This window comes from Spermophilus citellus (assembly GCF_964194105.1).
Source record: "Spermophilus citellus genome assembly, chromosome: 2".
Lineage (NCBI taxonomy): Eukaryota > Metazoa > Chordata > Mammalia > Rodentia > Sciuridae > Spermophilus > Spermophilus citellus.
In genome coordinates, this window is record NC_138183.1 from 66,620,886 (window position 1) to 66,643,238 (window position 22,353).

General features: G+C 42.8%; 1 protein-coding gene across 11 annotated transcripts in view; it reads left to right on the forward strand.

The window, feature by feature from the left end:
- The first annotated feature begins 15,711 nt into the window (after positions 1 to 15,711).
- Positions 15,712 to 22,353, forward strand: part of GLIS3 (GLIS family zinc finger 3) — a 441,268-nt gene continuing 434,626 nt past the window's right edge. For 2 of the 11 annotated variants that reach the window (XM_081281075.1, XM_081281078.1), the window contains exons 1-2: positions 17,423 to 17,838; positions 18,639 to 18,743. The gene's annotated coding sequence lies outside the window, so the exon portion shown is untranslated. Of the gene's footprint in view, positions 16,267 to 17,117; positions 17,310 to 17,421; positions 17,839 to 18,638; positions 18,744 to 22,353 lie in introns of those variants that run through there. The other 9 variants (XM_081281071.1, XM_081281076.1, XM_081281068.1 and 6 more) reach the window with 9 other exon arrangements.

A 22,353-nucleotide genomic window follows, 5' to 3' on the forward strand; every position in this document is an offset into this window, starting at 1 on the left:
CTCCTGTCTTCTGTCAACCCCTTACCTCCTCCTTCCTGCATTTCCTTTTTCTCCTGCCCTGCCTCTTCCTTCCAGTCCTGGAAAGGGTCATTGTCCCTCCTTCCAGCGGACAGTGAGCATTGGCAGGGCTGAGGCTCTCAGATCAGTCATGATGCCCATTCACAAAGCTCCTGAAGAAGAGGAGGACTGGGGTGGAAATATCCATTTCCCAAATAGTATAATTATCTTAAATTCTGTTAGGAGACTCCGAATATATGGTGTCTGGCTTTGGGAGTAAGAGGAGAGAGGGAAACCTGTGAGGTGCATTAGGTTTTTATGGCTGTGCTAACAAAACATCATAAACATAGTATCTTAACCTTAAGGCCTATCTTATAGTTCTATAGGATACGAGTGTGATATGGGTCTCACTGAGCTCAGGTCAATTGTTGGCAGTGCTGTTCTTTTCTGGAGTCTCTAGGAAGGAGTGAGTCTTGGGGCTTCTCCAGCTTTAGAGACTGTCCACATTCCTTGGTTAATGGTCCTTTTCTTTCTTTTTTTTTATTGTTGGTTGTTCAAAACATTACATAGTTCTTAATATATCATATTTCACAGTTTGATTCAAGTGGGTTATGAACTCCCATTTTTACCCCATATACAGATTGCTGTATCACATCAGTTACACTTCCATTGATTTACATATTGCCATTCTAGTGTCTGATGTATTCTGCTGTCTATCCTATTCTCTACTATCCCCCCTCCCCTCCCCTCCCCTCCCCTCCCCTTTTCTCTCTCTACCCCCTCTACTGTAAATCATTTCTTCCACTTGTATTATTCTTCTCTTACCCCTCCTTTCCTCTTATATGTAATTTTGTATAACCCTGAGGATCACCTTCCATTTCCATGCGATTTCCCTTCTCACTCCCTTTCCCTCCCACCTCTCATCCCTGTTTAATGTTAATCTTCTTCTCAAGCTCTTCGTCCCTACCCTGTCCTTGGTTACTCCCCTTATATCAAAGAAGTCATTTGGCATTTGTTTTTTAAGGATTGGCTAGCTTCACTTAGCATAATCTGCTCTAATGCCATCCATTTCCCTCCAAATTCTATGATTTTGTCATTTTTTAATGCAGAGTAATACTCCATTGTGTATAAATGCCACATTTTTTTTTAACCATTCATCTATTGAAGGGCATCTGGGTTGGTTCCACAGTCTTGCTATCGTGAATTGTGCTGCTATGAACATCGATGTAGCAGTGTCCCTGTAGCATGCTCTTATTAGGTCTTTAGGGAATAGACCGAGAAGGGGAATAGCTGGGTCAAATGGTGGTTCCATTCCCAGCTTTCCAAGAAATCTCCATACTGCTTTCCAAATTGGCTGCACCAATTTGCAGTCCCACCAAGAATGAACAAGTGTACCCTTTTCCCCGCATCCTCTCCAGCACTTGTTGTTGTTGGACTTCATAATGGCTGCCAATCTTACTGGAGTGAGATGGTATCTTAGGGTGGTTTTGATTTGCATTTCTCTGACTGCTAGAGATGGTGAGCATTTTTTCATGTACTTATTGATTGATTGTATGTCCTCCTCTGAGAAGTGTCTGTTCAGGTCCTTGGCCCATTTATTGATTGGGTTATTTGTTATCTTATTGTCTAATTTTTTGAGTTCTTTGTATACTCTGGATATTAGGGCTCTATCTGAAGTGTGTGGAGTAAAGATTTGTTCCTAGGATGTAGGCTCCCTGTTTACCTCTCTTATTGTTTCTTTTGCTGAGAAAAAACTATTTAGTTTGAGTAAGTCCCATTTGTTGATTCTAGTTGTTAACTCTTGCGCTATGGGTGTCCTATTGAGGAATTTGGAGCCCGATCCCACAGTATATAGATCATAGCCAACTTTTTCTTCTATCAGATGCCGTGTCTCTGACTTAATATCAAGCTCCTTGATCCATTTTAAGTTAACTTTTGTGCATGGCGAGAGAAAGGGATTCAGTTTCATTTTGATGCAAATGGATTTCCAGTTTTCCCAGCACCATTTGTTGAAGATGCTATCCTTCCTCCATCGCATGCTTTTAGCCCCTTTATCAAATATAAGATAGTTGTAGTTTTGTGGATTGGTTACTGTGTCCTCTATTCTGTACCATTGGCCCGCCTGCCTGTTTTGGTACCAGTACCATGCTGTTTTTGTTACTATTGCTCTGTAGTATAGTTTGAAGTCTGGTATCGCTATACCACCTGATTCACACTTCCTGCTTAGCATTGTTTTTGCTATTCTGGATCTTTTATTATTCCATATGAATTTCATGATTGTTTTATCTATTTCTACAAGAAATGCTGTTGGGATTTTGATTGGCATTGCATTGAACTTATAGAGAACTTTTGGTAATATCGCCATTTTGATGATGTTAGTTCTGCCTATCCATGAACAGGGTATATTTTTCCATCTTCTAAGGTCTTCTTCTATATCTCTCTTTAGGGTTCTGTAGTTTTCATTGTATAAGTCTTTCACCTCTTTTGTTAGGTTGATTCCCAAGTATTTCATTTTTTGGGGGGATATTGTGAATGGAGTAGTTGTCCTCATTTCCGTTTCAGAGGATTTGTCGCTGATATACAGGAATGCATTTGCTTTATGCGTGTTGATTTTATATCCTGCCACTTTGCTGAATTCATTTATTAGCTCTAATAGTTTCTTTGTAGACCCTTTTGGGTCTGCTAGGTATAGAATCATGTCATCTGCAAATAGCGATAATTTAAGTTCTTCTTTTCCTATTTTTATGCCTTTAATTTCTTTCGTCTGTCTAATTGCTCTGGCCAGTGTTTCGAGGACTATGTTGAACAGAAGTGGTGAGAGAGGGCATCCCTGTCTTGTACCAGATCTTAGAGGGAATGCCTTCAATTTTTCTCCATTCAGAATGATGCTGGCCTGTGGCTTATCATAGATTGTTTTTACAATGTTGAGGTATGATCCTGTTATCCCTAATTTTTCTAGAGTTTTGAACATAAAGGGATGCTGTACTTTGTTGAATGCTTTTTCCGCATCTATCGAGATGATCATATGGTTCTTATTTTTAAGTCTATTGATGTGGTGAATAACATTTATTGATTTCCGTATATTGAACCATCCTTGCATCCCAGGGATGAATCCTACTTGATCATGGTGTATAATTTTTTTTGATATGTTTTTGAATCCGATTCGCCAGAATTTTATTGAGGATTTTTGTATCTAGGTTCATTAGAGATATTGGTCTGTAGTTTTCTTTCTTTGAAGTGTCTCTGTCTGGTTTAGGCATCAGGGTGATGTTGGCCTCATAGAATGTATTTGGAAGTTCTCCCTCTTTTTCTATTTCCTGAAATAGCTTGAAAAGTATTGGTATTAGTTCCTCTTTAAAGGTTTTGTAAAACTCATCCGGTCCTAGGCTTTTCTTAGTTGGTAGTCTTTTGATGGTTTCTTCTATTTCCTCTGTTGTTATTGGTCTGTTTAGGTTGTCTATATATCCTCCTGACTCAATCTGGGCAGATCATATGACTTAAGAAATTTATCTATGCCTTCACTATCTTCTATTTTATTGGAGTACAAGGATTCAAAAAAATTTCTGATTATCTTCTGTATTTCTGAAGTGTCTGTTGTGATATTGCCTTTTTCATCCCGTATGCTAGTAATTTGGGTTCTCTCTCTTCTTCTCTTCGTTAGCATGGCTAAGGGTCTGTCGATTTTATTTATTTTTTCAAAGAACCAACTTTTAGTTTTGTCAATTTTTTCAATTGTTTCTTTTGTTTCGATTTCATTAATTTCAGCTCTGATTTTAATTATTTCTTGCCTTCTACTTCTTTTGCTGTTGTTTTGCTCTTCTTTTTCTAGGATTTTGAGATGAAGTATGAGATCATTTATTTGTTGGTTTTTTCTTTTTTTAAGGAATGAACTCCAAGCAATGAATTTTCCTCTTAGAACTGCTTTCAATGTGTCCAATAGATTCTGATATGTTGTGTCTGTGTTTTCATTTAACTCTAAGAAGTTTTTAATTTCCTCCTTGATGTCTTCTAAAACCCATTGATCATTCAGTAACCTATTGTTCATTCTCCAAGTGATGCATGATTTTCCCTTCCTTCTTTTATCGTTGATTTTCAGTTTCATTCCATTATGATCAGATAGGATGCATGGTATTATCTCTACTCCTTTATATTGTCTAAGAGTTGTCCTGTGACATAATATATGATCTATTTTTGAGAAGGATCCATGTGCTGCTGAGAAAAAAGTGTAACTACTTGATGTTGGGTGGTATATTCTATATATGTCAATTAAGTCTAGGTTGTTAAATGTGTTATTGAGTTCTATAGTTTCCTTATTTAACTTTTGTTTGGAAGATCTGTCCAGTGGTGAGAGAGGTGTGTTGAAGTCTCCCATGATTATTGTATGGTGATCTATTAGACTCTTGAATTGAGAAGAGTTTGCTTGATGAACATAGCTGCACCATTGTTTGGGGCATATATATTTATGATTGTTATGTCTTGTTGGTGTATGGTTCCCTTGAGCAGTATGTAGTGTCCCTCTTTATCCCTTTTGATTAACTTTGGCTTGAAATCTATTTTATTAGATATGAGTATGGACACTCCTGCTTGTTTCCGCAGTCCATATGAGTGGTATGATTTTCCCCAACCTTTCACCTTCAGTCTATGTATATCTTTTCCTATCAAATGCATCTCCTGTAGGCAGCATATTGTGGGGTCTTGTTTTGTGATACATTCAACTAGCGTGTGTCTCTTAATTGGTGAGTTTAAGCCATTCACTTAGGGTTATTATTGAGATATGGTTTGTTCTTCCAGCCATATTTGTTCATTAATGTTACTAAACCTGATTTGTTTTCCTCTTTGATTACTTTCCCCCCTTTACTGTCCTACCTCCCACTGTTGGTTTTCAATGTTATTTTCCATTTCCTCTTCCTGTAATGTTTTTCCAAGGATTTTTTGAAGAGATGGTTTTCTAGCTGCGAATTCTTTTAACTTTTGTTTATCGTGGAAGGTTTTAATTTCATCTTCCATCCTGAAGCTTAATTTCGCCGGATACACGATTCTTGGCTGGAACCCATTTTCTTTCAGTGTTGGAAATATGTTATTCCAGGATCTTCTAGCTTTCAGAGTCTGTATTGAGAGATCAGCTGTTATCCTGATTGGTTTACCCCTAAATGTAATCTGCTTCCTTTCTCTTGTAGCTTTTAAAATTCTCTCCTTATTCTGTATGTTGGACATCTTCATTATAATGTGTCTAGGTGTGTATCTCTTATGATTTTGCACATTCGGCGTCCTGTAGGCTTCTAGGATTTGGGATTCTATTTCATTCTTCAAGTCTGGGAAGTTTTCTCGTATTATTTCATTGAATAGATTGTTTATTCCTTTGGTTTGGAGCTCTGTGCCTTCCTGTATCCCAATGACTCTTAAGTTTGGTCTTTTAATATTATCCCATATTTCTTGGATGTTCTGCTCATGGTTTCTTAGCAGACTTGCTGAGCTGTCTATGTTCTTTTCAAGTTGAAATACTTTGTCTTCATTGTCTGATGTTCTATCTTCTAAGTGATCTACTCTGCTGGTAGTGTTCTCAATTGAGTTTTTAAGTTGGTTTATTGCTTCCTGCATTTCTAGGATTTCTATCTGTTTGTTTTTTATTACCTCTATCTCCCTGTGAAATTGATCTTTTACTTCCTGGATTTGTTTATGTAGTTCCTTGTCAAAGTGATCTTTCATTGTCTGATTTTGCTGTCTCATGTCTTCCTTGAGACTCCAGATCATCTGAAGCATGTATATCCTGAACTCTTTATCTGACATTCCATCTGTTGCAGCTATTACCTCTTCTAAAGTTGAGTTGACCTGCATTGCTTGTGGTCCTTTCTTTCCTTGTCTTTTCATACTGCTCGCGTTTCTTTCTGCTTGGTGAAACTGTTGTGTTTTTGAAATTTTCCCCCTATTTATTTATATTGCTCTTGTATAGTTGGGAAATCTCCCTTGCAGGGCGGGTAGTGGCTGTGCTCCTCCTCTAATTAGGGTGATCTGTCTACCACGCTGGTCGGTCGCAGGTCTGCCCACCTTGCGGGCGCGGGTGGCGGCTCTGCTCTGCCCCCACTCCAATTGTGGTGACGTAACTACCACGCCCTCGGGTCGTTGGTCCTGATCCGGATGTGGGCGGTGGCTCTGCTCGGCCCCTACTCCAATTGGTGTGACGTGTCTACCACGCTGGCAGGCCTCTAGGCTTGTTCCGCCGGTGGGTCGCAGGTCTGCCTACCTTGCGGGCTCGGGCGGCAATTCTGCTCAGCCCCCACTCCCAGTGGGGGTACCTGACTGCCTCTCCAACGGGTCGCTGGGTCTTTTCCAGACACGGGCGGCGGCTCTGCTCCACCCCCACTCCAACCAGTGTGACGTGACTGCCTCGGTGCTACTTGTTCACCACGCTGGCAGGCTACCGGGCCTGCCCTGCCAGTGGGTCGCAGGTCTGCCTACCTTGCAGGCTCAGACAGCGGCTCTGCACAGCCCCTACTCCAAATGGGGTGACTTGGCTACCGCGCAGTCGGGTCGCTGGTCCTGTTCTAGGCGTGGGCGGCTACTCTCTTCGGCCCCAGCTGCAGTTGGGGTGTTGTGATACCACGCCGGCGGGTCACTTGGCCTGCTCTGGGCGCAGGTGGTAGCTCCACTCTGCCCCCCTGGCCCCCACAGCACCCAGCAGGACCCGGACCGAGAAGCAGTCACTGCAGGTTCCCCAGCCCTGGGCCAAAGCAGCTTTGGGAGCCAGAACCCGGCCTCTCCGATCCTGGCCACGCTTCGCTAGGAGCAGGCTCCAAGGAGCGACCCCCGCGGGTTCCCCAGCCCCAGGCCAAAGCTGCCCCGGGAGCCAGAGCCCGGCCGCTCCAAGCTCTCCGAGCTGGGTGCACGCTCCGCTGGGAGCAGGCTCAAAGACGCAGTCCCCGTGGGCTCCCCAGCCCTGGGCCAAAACTGTTCTGGGAGTCAGAGCCCAGCCGCCCCAAGCTCAGCGCACGCTCCACTCAACACACAGTCTCCGCAGGTTCCCCAGCCCTGGGCCAAAGCAGCCCGGGGAACCAGAATCCGGCCGCTCAGAGCCCAGTGCACGCCTTGCCAGGAGCAAGCCCCAAGGAGTATTCTCCACAGGTTCTCCAGCCCCGAGCCTGAGCGATCTGTCTGCATATACCAGCCTGAAATCACCTGTTCCGTAGCTGAATGAGCTGAGATCAGTAGAAAACAGGGATGATTACATCAGCTCTCCAAGATGGCGGCTGCCGTCCTCCTCCGTGGTCTGACTGGTGTCGAGAACCGAACTGGACCGCTTCTCTCCTCTGTCTCAAAGCCAGAACTCAGCACTAAGCACAGCCATTGCACCACTGGCAGGAGCCCCCAGAATTCGCATCGCTGCACCCCGCTCCGGCACCTCGCCGCTTCACAGCCCGCGCCGCAGACTCCAGCTGCGGGGTGGTCCGCAGATCAGGCAATGCGACCCTCCGTGCGGAGAAATCGCCCGCGACCGAGCCCCCGCAGCCGAACCTCACGCGATGGAAATCCGTCCACTAGATTCTGGAGCACCTCAATTTCACTGGAAATTCCCAACAAGATAGCCTTCAGCTGTTTCACCTCGTCTTTCTCCCGCACAGTGACGCGGCGCACTGGGGTGATGCACTCCCTTTGCCGCCATCTTCCTCCCTCTCCTGTCCAATGGTCCTTTTCTGTACCTTCAACACCAAGTAGTATCTCCATGGCTCCGCCTCTGTGACCCTCAAATCACTTTCTCTGACTCTCTTCTTCTGCTTTCCTTATCTACTTTTAGGAAGTTTCACGATGGTACTGTGCTCACCTTGATAATCCTGGAGAGCCTCCCTATTTTGAGGTCCACTAATGAGCAACCTTAATTCTATTTGCAACCATAAGTCCCTTTAATCCTGCTACCTAACATATTCCCAGGTTACCAGGGATACATTATGCTCCCTACCATAATGGAGGGGGTGAAAGTAGAGATCCTTCAGCAAGGACAGAACAGCAGGTACCAAGACTTGGAGGCTTGGGAGAGCATGCAAGGCCAGCATTAGTCCATTTCCCCTTGCTACAACGGAATGCAGCAGACTGGGTAATTTGTAATAAAAATAAAGGTTTGTTTAGCTCATAGTAGTAGAGGTCTAACATGCAGGGGCCACATTTAGTGAGGGTCTTGATGCTGGGGAGAGCTCTCTGCAGAGCATCCCATGGGACAACAGAGCAAGCTTGTTAGCTCAGGTCTCTTTCCTTCTTAAAACATCACCACTGCCACCATGGAGCCCCACACTCATGACATCATTGAATCCTAATTAACTCCCCCCAAATCCCACTGATCCTTGCTGTTATAAGGGTAATTAATTCTCAAAGTGAATTTGGAGAGGGCAGACATTCAAACCTGAAGCAGCAGGCTTTGAGGAACCATGAATTCAGTATCACCTGGTGGTGTCCTATAACAGGTCATTATATACTCACCTACATATTTTGTTCCTGAATTTTACATATAATTATGTTTGCCACATATTTCATCAAAACATCTTACAATAAGCCAATCCTCTGTGGAGGCGGTACAGAGTTACCACAAGGAACCCATGTTCTGGAGTCAGTGGGGGCTGGTTCTAGTCTCCCCTCTGACACTGTTTAGCACCCTACCTGTGAGAATTCAGTGAGATCAAGAATCTCAAGTACTTTGCTCTGTCCTGGCACATAATGGGCTGCTAATGAATGTGGGCTGTTATCAGTGCTATAGCTAAACTGCGTCTTAAGCTGACCGCTTGTAACCCAATGCACTCACTTTCTCCTTTATGTCCACTTCTTGCTAGAAGGAAAAAGAAAGCAATGACAGGAAGAACATTTCTGACCTATGCAACCTGCTGAGATAACATCATTGTTATCAAGTTCAAATGGTCTAGCTGCTGGGCCCTAAATTCAATCTAGAATCTAAGGACTTTCCGCCTGCTAATTACGCCAACTGTCCGAAATGATATCTATAGCTAGAGTTTTAAATGCCATTTAGTTACAAAACAGGACAGAAAAGCATGGGGGTGGGCAGGATGTTCAAGGATGAACTGAAACTTTTGAAGTTTGGATTCATATCAATGGCAAGAACCAAAAAAATTATTACAGGACTCACCTGGACAGGCACTTTCACACAGTTCCTTTTCTATTTCTTAAGGTCATTCCAGGAAAAACTGAGAGGCTCTGTTTTATTTGGGAATGAAACAACAGGAATAGATAGGAATTTGGGAATGCACATATTTCCTATTAGGTTCTGCATTCTGGGGCAACATTTGTTAAACAGTAACTGGGAATATGCAGAAATGTCCTGGCTTTTCAAGGCAGTTGTCTGACAACCAAATGGATAAGCCATTCTATCTCACCCCCAAAGGTTGACCAGCTGGTCTGAAAAGGGGCATTGTGTAATTCCTGGGGAAGTGGAATGTCTCTTGCTTAATATTATATTGTCCAAATGGTAGAAGGGTCCTGAAGGGAGCAAGAGCTATAACTTGATTAAAAATAATAACAACCAGGCTAAAATAATGTCACAAAAACTCTGTAACTATTTATTAGGTATTGAATCTTGAAGTTTGTCTTGCTTATCTTTACACCTCCGGGGTGCCTTGAATACCTTAGGTTCTTCTATAAGTTGTCAGCTGTTTATTTAAAAGACAAACAGAAATTTACTGATTCTCACAAATAAGTCAAGAGGTCAGATGGAGATCAGGTGTGGCTTCATTAGGGCCCTGGTTTCTGTTTTCTCCAAACTTCTTCATCTTGCCTTACATTGCCAGCCTTTTCTGCAGACAGAGAAAGGCAGCTTCACATTTGTCTCTGTACAACACACAGAGGAGGAAAGGCCAGCTCACCAGAATCTATCAAAAAACTTTTGTCCCCACCTCTCATTAGTCCATATTTGGTCACATGTCTTTTCTTCAGCCAATTGTTGTGGCTAGGAGAATGCCCTGCATGGATTGGCTTCAACCCAGATTTATGAGCTTGTAACCCAGATTTATGAGCTATTCACTTTGAGGAGGAAAGCAGGGTTTCTCTTAAAATTATGGAGTACATTCTTGGAACTGTGGCTGGGATTGGGGTAAGTTTTTCCTGGAGCTCTTGGGCTATGCCTGGGACACCATCAGCATATTGGAGAAGAACAAATTCTTCTATCAGAAAACCCCTGGTTGCACATGTGTGTTGGCCAGTGGCACAAGTCCCATTCAATCTTTTCAGTAACTCTCCTAGTAGACCTGAGATCCCCAGTGATTCAGGAACCAATTGCCAGTTTCTGGGTCAGTGGTAGAGTTGAGATTTTCAGGTTTTCTGAGTCTAGAACCCACCCTCTTTCCAACATGCCACCCTGAATGTATGAACAAATAGGTCTGGTGGAAGCATCCTTTCCTGCCCTGAAAGAGTAATAGAGTGATGGATAATATGGTGACCTTTTTCTGTTTGAAGTGGGGCCACTGCCACAGGTGCTGGGTGACATTGGGAAGACATTTCACCTCTCTGCCTCTGTTTTCTCATCTGTAAAATGGAAGCTGTGTTAGATGCTACCTCATTGGACCATTGTGAGAATTAAGTAAGGTAATGAGGATAATGAACTTGGAGCAGTGCCCAGAGCACAAAGGAGGTCAACACTCTTGCCAAGGGCAGGTCTGCCTTGGGGTAACTGGTCATTTGAACAATGGACAACAAAATTATACCCTTCCCTGTGCCACATCCTTAAAAGAGAACAGAAGCGTGTATACACACGAAAAACTCCCAAGACCTTTAGCATTATGGGAATTTGGGACTTGTTGAAAATTTCCAAGTTTATTCAAATCCTCTTACAGATAAGTCAGGAAGGAATCTGAAAAGTCCCCAAATCATTTTCCCCCAAGCTTAATTCTATCCAATACTAATTTGTTCTTCTCCACTATGCTGAGGGTGTCCCAGTCTGTCTGCCTTCTTCATTTCCTCTCATTGTTCTAACATTCATCTTCCTTTCTGTGCCCTCATTTTCAATTTTCCTTCTCCCATGATTTAGCATGTATTCTTCTTTTTGGGGTAGAATTCAAGATACGGTGGAAATGACCCGATTCATGCAAAGGAGCTAATGGGTGTCAGACAGGGAGGGTGTTAGACTGGGGAAGGGGAGGGGGCATTTTTCTCCTAACCCTAAGCATCACATAGAGACTTTGAATTTTCTTTATCAAGAAAAACAAAGACAAAACCACGAAGAGCCTGGGAGCACAGAGAGAGAAGACAGATGTTTAGAATCTTGGAGCATTGGAATGATTACCTATTCACACAAAGACTTGTTGTTAGTGCTATTCACTATCTCTGAAAGTGGAAAAACTATTCATTCACTTCCTCATTAATGAATCCATTCATTCAGATAACATTAATTATTTACTAGTGCCCAGTACTACTTACTGCTAGGCCATGAAAGGCTTATGAAGAAAAGTAAGTTATAGCCATTAGAGGACATTTATAGAAGGCAGTTATGGATAAGATAACCAACCAAGTAATTGATTTTACAACACCATGTATAAGTGGCCAGTATAGATGTTAAGTAGTGAAAGCATAACTAGCTCCCTGTGAAATACCATATACATCTGTGGACCCCTATTTCATGTGGTAAGCTCTTTGACATATTACTAAGATAGTAATATCCCAATGACCATTTGGTTGGATTTTAGAAGTGTTTCAGTTAGGTTTATATAAAATGGAAAGAAAAAAACTTTACCAATCAGAAGAGATACAGAAATATTGAAGGGAGTGAAGTATTTCACATTTTTGTCAGTTGCATTTGAAGTGATACATTTTAGACTTTGATTTAATTTTGACCTTAGAAAAGAAAAAAAAGTAATGATACTATGGATGTAGTGAGTATTAATAAGAATTTTTAAAAATTCAGTTGATCACTGATGGGTAAACAAGAGAGTCTGGGCCAACTATACTTGTGGAAAATTAGTAGAAACATCAACTTAAGTTTCATTAAGGTGTCAAACACTGATAACATAATGTGAAATTTGCCTCATTCCACTATTTGTACTACTCCCTCAGGAAGTAAAATGGAAAATTTCCGTCTTACACATTTAGTTCCCCTCTTTAATTTGGCAAACACTGATTTTTCCACTGCACTTCTCCCTAACTGGAGTCTTGCCAGCTGGTGTGTGAGTGTGTGTGAGTGTGTGTGAGTGTGTGTGTGTGTGTGTGTGTGTGTGTGTGTTTGTGAATAACTAGGCATGCTATCACTGGTGCTATTAATTTGACTTATGTGCATTTTGGGATTGAAATTTGTTTCTCTCTGTAAACACTCTGAATGAGTAGGAATCTGACCATAGTTCTTAGCAAGTTTGTAAATGGTTGCTGTGAGATCACTCAGATTGACCCAATAATTTGCCTGAAGTATGGCTGTCAGAATGTTCCTTCCAGGAGTGTTCCATTGCTTCAGCTATCAGATATCGAATGTTCCGATTTTGACTCTAACTTTGTTTGAGCAACTACACAGGATCTGTGACACCTGAGCCTTTTATGATGCTGATCCCACTATCTGGACTAGTCTGCTTTGCTTATTGCTTTTTTTACCTGTTCTTTGAGGTACAGGTCATTACATACTATATTGTAGGAATTATTCCTGCTGCCCCCACACATTCTGCATGCTTATGCTCATCCGACATTGATTAAAAGATAAATATTAAATATAAATATTGTACTTTATACACCCTCAATATTCTTTGCAAATATTCAGTGCAAATATACTGTTATTTTGTAGGATAGCAATGTTGAAAGACCTTGAGGCTTCTAGACTGGCAAACTTGACTCTGTCTCTGATTTTTTTAAAATATATATTTTTTAGTTGTAGACAGACATAATATGTTTATTTATCTATATATTTATTTATTTGTATGTGGTGCTGAGGATCAAACCCAGTGCCTCACACGTGCCAGGCAAGCGCTCTACTACTGATCTACAACCCCAGCCCTCTGATTCTTTTTAATTGTTTACTGAGCTTCAACATACTTGCTTCTAGATGAAGCCTTACTAATGGCCATACAGTTACTTGGAGGAAAGATAAGAGTATATATACAAAGAGCCCCCATTCCTTGAGGGTTTGCTATAACCCAGGCACTGGGCAAAAGGTTTCATGTAACATTCTCATGTTCACTGATTACAAGTGTTGATTACTTGGACAGAGTAGGTACTCACCGAATATTTCTCAAATGAATGAGAACTGGAATTGAGCTGGCAGCAGGGCTCTGTCTGCTGAGTCAGCTGCCCTCAGTCAGTGGTTGAGACACGCACAACATGGGTCTCTAGAGAGGGAAGATACTGACTGGGCTGCAGTTCCCACCTATCTGGCAGAAAGACTGCAAGGACATGATTCCTAAGCATGATGGAGAGCTCACAGGGAGGGGACAGTATAATTTATGAATGATATGACTTCCTTTCCCACTGTCTCTCATTACCCCCCTCACCCCCCCTGCTGACCAATTCAGTCCAGAAGAAGTACAGATCTCATTCTGAGTCACTCTTGTGTTGTATTGGTAGCACTACATTTTTATTAAAGCTCATGGAATATAATAATTTTGTAGATCTAAATTCTTGGCAAAACAAACAAACAAACAAACAAAAAAACAAAAATCAAAACAAAACAACCCCCCCCCCAAAAAAAAGGGGTTGGGGTGGAATCCAACGAACCAGAACACTGTACTTATTTACTGGTAAATGTTTTCAGAATGTTAAAAGTTCATGAAAGCCTCGCTTAAATAAAATGCCATTACTACCCCTAGGCTTATGTAAATTAAGAGAATTTTGGGGATCTCCAGGTTGATGACTCATAATTTTCCCAATGTTTTAATCCAGGAGTCACTGATTAAAGTAGGGTGTTGCACTATATTTTGTCTCTTCCAACTATGCTATCCCAAGTGGGAAGTTTAGGAAGCTTCTTGAAATCCCTGAAATACCATTTCTTGCATCAAAATCATTGTATTTGAAATTATATTTAGAGGATGTTGGAAAGGATTATTTTGTTTTTTAGCATCCATCCAGGCTTGTCTTGTTCCTGGGGATCAGTTGAACAGCACAAGAATCTGATGAATAGAATTTCCCATGATGCATCAAAGGGTCAATGTTCCCATCTTGCTCTGCTCCTAAAGGCTGGAGTTAATGAGGAGGAGTTTTTATGTGAATGCCAGGCATGTTGCAATAACTAGCCACAATGGAATAGTCATGGCAATTTCCACCACTTGGTTTCTTTGTTTTTGTGATGTTGCTGCATGCTTCATTTTATGAGTATTTTCTTATGTGTGGTTGAACCCATCAATTGCCATCTTGGGTTTGGGTATTTGTATTTAAAAGATGAAGATCAGAGGGAGAAATTGGAAAGTTGACAGAATGACATATCACAAATAATTATTAGTTTATTTTCTTCCTTCTACTTCTGCTGACAGATATTCTGATGATTAATATTCTGATGAGTTTGTGTCCTAAGGGAAGGGAAAAGAGAATCATAATAAGACATATGAAAAAGTATTACAAAAACTGGACTTCTTTGGAGGATGTTACTATTGTAGATTAAAACCAAGTCTAGTAATATTCCTGCTGCAATAAGGTATATGAAAATTGCTAACAATCTTTTTGGTTTGGCTTTCTTGGGTAACTAATTTGTGTCCTTGAGGGCTGCTACCTTGAGCATAGCATCTACTACTTGAATGCTAACCTATATTTAAATCAGAGAAGAACAGACTCTTAAGGACTGGTGGAATTCTAAAAGTGTCTGTGGCCTCTTCATTCATTTAATTCACAAGTTTGAATAATGCTCTCACTACAGAAAGGCCTAGATGGAAGAGGATACTGCGTGCAATACACTCTGCGGATTCCTAAGATAGAAGTCTTTGTGTCTGTGACAATACATGTGGGGATCCACTAAAAGCAGGCCTTCTGAGGACAACCTGTTGATTAAGCCTAATAAAAAGTCTGGAGATGGGGGTCACAGTTTAGGCATGCTATGAAGCTGAAGACATAGAAAATCTAAGGAGAAAGCTACCACTGCACAGATGCACCACTATACAGATGCAAGCCTGTGTTTTGTTTGATCCTCTTGCCACATTTCCATCATACTCCTCTCTTCCTTGTCTTATACTTTGAAAAGATACCACAGACCTCTTTTCTGCCTCACCCATTCAATTCTGAAATTGTCATGTGCACCCAATCACATTTATTTTGCTATTTTTCACTTTTTAGCTTCTACTCTATTTTATCACTGACTATATATTTCTCTTGTTCGTTGTGATTTGATATCAAATCACTTTTTTTTTTTTTTTTTTTTGTTAGAAAAAGTGCAACAAATAAGGCCAGGAAGAAGGCAAGTGTCTTCATGCTGTCTGAAGTTCTTGGACTCGCTGGCGCAAGGGAAGAAGACAGAGACTGAGGAAGGAGAAAGAGAGAGATAGAGAAAGGAGAGAGAAGAGAAGTGAGGAGAGGAGAGGAGAGGAGAGAGAGAAACGCGTCTAAAGGGAGACACAAGCTCGGCCTTCGAATTGGCCAGCCTTGTGACCAGCAAGCCCGCCCCCCGTCCCACCCCCTCCTCCTCTGGCGCTCACACTCAGGAAGCAGCTGGCTACAGGCCGGCCCTCACAGCCGCACACATCCACAATCCTCGCCCAGCAGCCTCCCTCCCTCCCTCTTCCCCTCTCCCTGCAGTCGCGTCCGCAGTGCGCCTCCCGGGCAGCCCAGAGCGCGGCGCGCACGGGCACCAGCACCCGAACTGCCACCGCCGCCCCTCCCAGCACCCCGAGTACGCGGCGGGCGGTCCTCCAGGCTCGCACCGTGGCTCCCCCGACACGACCCGCCGGCATCAATAGCCAGCATCCCGGGTCTGGCCCCTACCCTCACATCCCCTGGCCCAGGGGGAGGATGAGCAGGACAGGCGAAGCACAAAGTCTCAACTCAACTTTTTAAAAACATTATTTGCGTGTATATGCGTGTAGCAGGGAGAATGAGCTGATGCCGAGGGTCCAGCCACCCGCCTTCTGCCTTCTCCTCCCCCTGCCGCCACTGCCCTCTCAGAGGCGCGCGCACACACGGCACTTGGGCCGGGTTTCAGCGCTCCGTCCCCTGGCTTGGATGGGAGTTTTCATTTCCGAAGGAGGCAGAACCCGTGCAGCGCGTTGAAGGGCTGGAGCCCCAAGTTACTTCTCGCCAGCGCTGGCCTCCCGCTGTCATTCGCGCCAGCTGGCCGGGGGAAGGGACCCGAACGCCGAGCTTTGTTGTGGAAATCCTGGTTACCTGGTAAGTGGATGCCATAGGAACTTTGTTCGCTGGTGAGAGACTAGGAGAAACCAGGCGCTAGAGAATGTGGGGGAGTGAAAGCTCAGAGACGCAAACTAGGGATTAGAAATAGTTTTCCACGCTGAGCCGGTGGCATTCGCGCGGGTTTAAGGATACGCACACCCCACCCCCCAGATTTGTAGGTCTTTTAGGGATCTACACCTACTGAGACTGCTAGTAACACTCAATTAGGAATTAAACTGTGTTCTTTCAGTTAGTTGCCTAAGAGCCAAGTGTAGAAGACAGGAAATCCACATAGTGTTAAAGTTTCGCTAATTAGGAAGAGTTTTTGTGTTTTCTGTTAAACGCCAAGTTCTAGAGGGCTACAAAATAAGGGCAAGTTACAGGACGCACGGGAACTGTGCACGCCACCCTGTCCCCATTGAAGGGAAACTTTGGCGAAGTGAGAATTGATGGGGGTGACGTGAGGTCTTTCGCGCACACACCGGGCTGTGGTTGCCTTTTCAAGTTCCACGTGCTTGTGGAGCTCCACGAAGGTTGTTTTCCAACTTGTGCATCACCCAAGTGTGTGTCCCCATTGTTTCGGGAGGTCCTCGGTTTGGGGGTACATGTACTAGTCGCTGGGACCCGTCCAGCTACCCGCAGCCTCCAGGTCTGTAACTATAACCTCCCACGCTGCAAAAGCGCAGACACATTCAGACTCGAACACTCCCCGCCGGGATCGTCACCTTGCGTTTACATTTTTATGGGACCGGACAAAATGTCAGCTCTGTTTGGAAAATGTCTCAGTCTCGAGGACTTTGTCCTGCACACAACTTCAGTCCCTATAAATGACCCTGTGTGTATTTTGAAGTCGGCCGGGCCGCTCTCTGGAAAGCGTGAGTGAGCCGGCAGGGTTCTGTCCTAGACACACACCTTGCCCGGAGCGACAATTCCAAGTTACTCACTGGAGCTGACAAGTCACCTCGGGGACAAGGAAGTCACCCAAGTGTCTGGAAATCTTGGCCCCTGTGGATTTGTCATCCAATGGATGATTCAATTAGGTACCTGGGGGGAGAAACTTTGGGGAAAGCTTTTTCTGGTTCCGTAAGTCGAGCCCTTAGGCTCCTTAGAGGTGTTTGGGAGTCGAGAATCGAAAGGACACCCCAGGATGGGCGCACTTGCACGGCGGGGGAGGGTGGCGCTCAACGCTGGCTTGAGGGATGTGTGCTCCTGAGTGCGGCGAGCCCGGCAGTGGCTCCTGCAGTTCCAGGCTCTGGCCGGGCCGGGCAGTGCGAAGGTACCCACCGCCCGGGTTTCCTAGCTGGCAGCCCGCGGCGGAGCCCTTTCAGTCCGCGACTTACTCGGGACTGGGTTGCACAACAGGAAGCCGGCACGAGTTTGTTTTGTTTTGCTGCGTTCGCTCGCTCGCCGACGCAGCCGAGGGTAGGGGCGGAGGCGGCGGGGGAGTGACAGGGTCGCGGCAAAGCGCGCCCCAGAGGCCTCGCGCCTCCGCCTCCCGACCTGCCCCTCACTCCGCGCCAGGGAACCCAGGGGCTTGGGCCTAGGACCCTGGCCCGCCAAGCTACGGGGGTAAGGAACCAAGGAGGGCTGCCCTTCTGTCTGGCTCCACGCAGCTCTCCACTATCTCTTTGGGCCCCAGCACCTAAACCTGTCTTCCCTGCTCGGTGTGCCTCGCCCTCCCTGCCAGGCTTCCTGGGCATCAGCTTGCCCCCATTTCTGGAACACTTAAATCCGGGCACAGGGTAAGGGGGTTACTTCCGGAGTCGCAATGAGCAGCGTCCTTAAGGACTGAACTCCTGCAATTATGGCCCCCTTTTACCGAGAGAAGGGCTCTACACCCTCTCCCCAATTCCCTAGGGCCATCTTTTAACGGAACATCAGCAACTACTAAGAGTTGGGGCCCCAGGGCCCTAGAGTTGGTGAGCAGAGGGAAGTTCTGCAGCTCCCCCCAGTGGACCAATTCCCCTGAGGTTACAGGACCTGGAATCTCAAGTCCTAGACTGTTAAAGCTAGTGATCACCTACTGAAGAGGAAAGCTAGACTCAGAACTTTAGAGGTTTTGCCAAAGACCTCGTTGCCATTCGTCGCAGACCCAGGACACACATGTAAGGTTCCCAGTTCCCAGTTCAGAGAACATTTCTTGGCCTGAAGGTGAACTCAAGACAAATGCAAAGTCTCTTCTGTCCCCTCTGAAAGCTTTGATGAGTCATGATTTCTGCCTTGGGAAGTAGCCAGACGTCCCCCTGTCTGTCTCCTTCCCTGCTGAATCTCCCCTTAAAAATTAAACTGGGGAACAATTTCTTTTATTTTTGGTACAAAATTTATTTGTGTTGATTTAAATCTTCCTTTTCCTCCTTTTCTCCTCCAAGTTTGCTTCCAGTGAGGCACCTGTGTAAAGCAGGTGTGACATGCAAAAGTTTGCAGAAAAACAATGAAGGCGGTTCCTGGAAACTCTGAAGCCATCTAGAGACAGAGTATGTGGTATTATATATTATTTTTGCAGTTGAGAACATGCTGAAGTTTTAAGATTATCCTTAAATGTACTATGGTTTTAATATATTTTCACTAGTTGTCTGTTCAGCCAGACCAGCCCCAACTTTACCTGTGAAAGGAAGGGCAGGGACATTTCTTTTCCATTATTTCTAAAACATTCTTCCTTACCAGTAATTGGTTAATTTATTTCCTTTCTTGCTGCAAGGATTCAGCCCTTCTTGAGTATGAATATTTACTTCCAGCTGCTGCTGTGATAATTCCATTTCTCCTTGGTTTACTATAGGCTGTTTTAGGAGAGCATATTTTTTTCTGATTCCACCCAAATTTCTTAATAGTAGTCAGGTTAACAGAGATTGACTATCTAGGGTTGTTGGTTTGCTTGGGACGAAGTGATCACTATCCAAGTAGGAAACAACTTCTTTTTCTCTTTGGATGGATTCCAGGTCTACCTAGTGGATGAAATTCCTACTGGGCCAAAATATGTGGGGTGGGAGAGGTTAAATAAAATCAAATTCATGTTTTGTATCAGCCCTGCTTTCGTTCTATGGCTGAGAGTACTCTTTCCATGGTTTCAGAAGAGAGCTCAGTGTTCTTTTTTTTCCTTTGTGTTTTTTCCTGCTAGTAAATTAAGCCTGAGGTCATTCTTTCTAGCTGTGCCTCTCTTATTGTAGTTATTGATCTTTGGAGTTGGAATGTTAATTTGCAATTCTCCCAGATGACAGAGGGAGTACTTTTGAAGGAGATAATTCAGGAAGCAGCATCCTATGCACATTCTCATCCCTGGAGAAGTCATTTCCTGTGTTTCTGTAATTATTTTCTGTAGAGGATGTTATATTGTAAATAAGGTGGAACTACAAGGCTTTACTCTTTAACTCTTTATGTTTGGTTGGTTTATAGACTCAATATGTATTGGAGAAGAAGAAAGGGCATGTAGGAAGTTTGCTCAGTAAAACAAGCACTGTTATTCATTTAGGATGAGTCATAGCAAAATCTTTAAAATGACATTAACAGGTAGTTGAATTAAAAGATGCCCAAGTTCCAGGTGTTCTTAGTGTCCCACTTTCTTTAGACAGAATTGACACAAAAGTCAGGTTTTTTTTTTTTAATTGAAAGAAAATATCTGTTCAGGAGAATTCACCTACCTTAAGCTTAACAATTTTTCACAAACTGAGTACACCTGTGTAACTAGTATGTGGATCAAGAAACAGCATTACCAACACACCAGAAATATTCTCATATGCCATTCCAGTTGCTGTCTTCCTCTAAGGTAACCACTGCTCTCACTTCTAACACGTCTGTTATCCTGTTTGTTTTTTAATCTATGTAAATGGAATAATCCATTATGAACTCTTGGGTTTGACTTCTTTCACTTGACAGAAACTTTTAGTAGGTCAAATAATTGGAACTCCCCTTGAGAGATGATGGAACAGTTGGACTTGCAGAAATAAGTTGGTCAGGCACTACTTAATATAATAGAATTAAGGAAAACACTAATTAAACAAGCTGTATTTTAAATATTGACAGCCTGGTTACAGAATCTGAACATATACTAGTGACTTGTCTGGTGAGACCCCAGGCCTGTATATATGAGCAGGAAAACACTGAGGAGTTCCTTCTACCTCAGCAATCCAAAAGTAGTCCGTACTGCTTATAATTTGAATATCATAGATGTTATTTTAAAATTTAAAATGGTATTGCCAGTTATTTCACTTCATATATTCAGGCATTTTCTAGGTGAGGGCCATCAACCCTACAGTAAAAGAAGCCTGAGCTCAGTAGTGAACTATTTGTTTTGTATCTTTTAGCTAAGATTTTTCATTATTCACCAATATGCCAAGATAAAGACAAGAATGATGTGCCTATCCAAAAAGGTATATTGTAAGATTTCTCTTTCTTTCTGGGGATTGAACCCAGGGTCTCATGTATGTTAGGCAAGTACTCTACCACTGAGCCACAACACCAGCCCCATGTCATAGGATTTCTATGCTTCTTTTCCTATTAGAGAAAGGAATAGATGAGGAATAGACTGAGAAACATGCAGCTGTAATTAAACTGGGTCTATAAGCCACAAAGCATGAGGTTCATGATTGTATGGTCATATCTCATTTATATTGCATTTATTTAGGCAATAAATAATAAATATAGGTTATAATTGTTCAATTCGTATCATATTTCTGTGTAGGTGAGCAGTACAATATTAATAATATGGATATGATAAACAAGTAAATGTAGTATTAAAAGACATGTTAAAAGTAGTCTGAAAACATAAATATATAGATATAGTATAAAACAATCTATGTAAATGTAAGAGCTTGGAAGAGTTCAAAGATAAATTAGAATAACTTCGAATATTAATGAAATTAGAATTTAGACAGAGAGATGTAACATAGGCAAATAACTATAATGCAATGTAGAGAGGTATGAATGTTAAAAGAGAGGTTTATAAAGTAAAATACTTAACATTTATTGGGTCACTTTATGTCTCATGCATTCTGCTAAGCAAGTGACAGGCATTTTCTCATTTACTATTCTCTAATATTACAACCTATTCATAGAAGTGTAATTATCCCTATTTTACCTAAGATCAGAGATGTGGAGACTAAGAAAGTATCAGGGAGGGCTTAAGAGTGTATTTGGAGGGTGAACAGGATCTGGCGTTTGGGAAAAAGAGAACAAAAAGGAGAAAGGAGGGGAAAGACTATTGGGGTAGACTCTAAGGCAAGATGTATGATGGACAGAAATAAGGATCCACATATTCCACTTTGGGAACAAAATCAGAGATTTGTCTCTAAAGCTTGAAATCATGAAGGCTCTTCATAAATCAGGCTGGACTTGAGATGAAGAAAGCTATTGGGGCTGTTCTTGTCTGACATGATCTTTTCTAGGCTAAGAACATAAAGGCTGCAAATTCCTTTTGGGGGCAACAAGCCCTGGTGAACTACAGATGGGCAGATAGGATCATGGTGCAAGATCTGACCCTGTCCTAGGCTCCTTAATAGAGAGATCAGACTTTCTGAATATCAGTTGTTTATGCAGTTCTGAGCCAGATCTGTGAAGTTTCATTTCTAGGCCTACTGAATATTGTACACAGAGAGCCAACCAGATGCCAGGGCTGTGTATGAATTTTGTTATTCTTCTGTGTGAAGAAACGGATTAATGTTTTCCCAACCTTTACAGCATGACCAATAGATTCCACTTCTGTCTGTAACTTGGCTGAGTCATTCACAGAGGTTTAAAAAAAAATTTTTTAATAAATATGTTGTCATGTTGGTTAAAAGCCTAGTCATTGTTGTGGACATTCATACTTCTACACTGATGTCAGTGCACATAATTTAACTTGTATAAAACTTCTGTCTACCAACAGCTAAAAATAGTTACATTGGTTGTCTTTAAGCAATAAATACACTGAAGGAAAGATATCACTCAGTTACATGTGTGATAGGAATGCTTTAATATGCTTGAATATTTAGTTTAGGGAATGATTAGTTTTATTTTTACAATATTCCATAGGTAGATGTTTTTACCCTTTTGAGAGGATTGTGATTTTTAGCTGTGAAAATAGCTATTTATGTGGACTCAATAGTAGGTTAC